The following is a 379-nucleotide window of genomic DNA, read 5'->3' as shown; positions in this document are numbered from 1 at the left end:
GGAGCCGCCACCCGGGCCCTGTGCCCCGGCCGTTACCGCGGGGCCGCTACCTGCGGGGGCTTTGGGGTGGTTTTTTGGTTCGGGGCTGTTTTGTTATTTGTTTCTTTGTTTGTTTTTTTCTTTTCTCTTTTTGGTTGCTTTCAATTTTTTACTTTTAGGCATCCGTTTCATCACAGGGTGCCAGCAGCCCTTAGCGGAGCAGAGGGTGCCTTTTGAATGCCAGGTACCAATACAGGTTAGGGGTGGACCTGCTGGAAAGCACTACTGAGGAGAAGGATCTGGGGGTCCTGGTGGATGGCAGGCTCTCCATGAGCCAGCAATGTGCCCTTGTTGCCCAGAGGGCCAGTGGAATCCCGGGCTGCGGAGGGAAGAGGCGCCC

Source organism: Calidris pugnax, unplaced genomic scaffold, assembly GCF_001431845.1.
Source record: "Calidris pugnax isolate Ruff unplaced genomic scaffold, ASM143184v1 scaffold25, whole genome shotgun sequence".
NCBI lineage: Eukaryota > Metazoa > Chordata > Aves > Charadriiformes > Scolopacidae > Calidris > Calidris pugnax.
Note: the sequence above shows the minus strand (reverse complement) of the source record.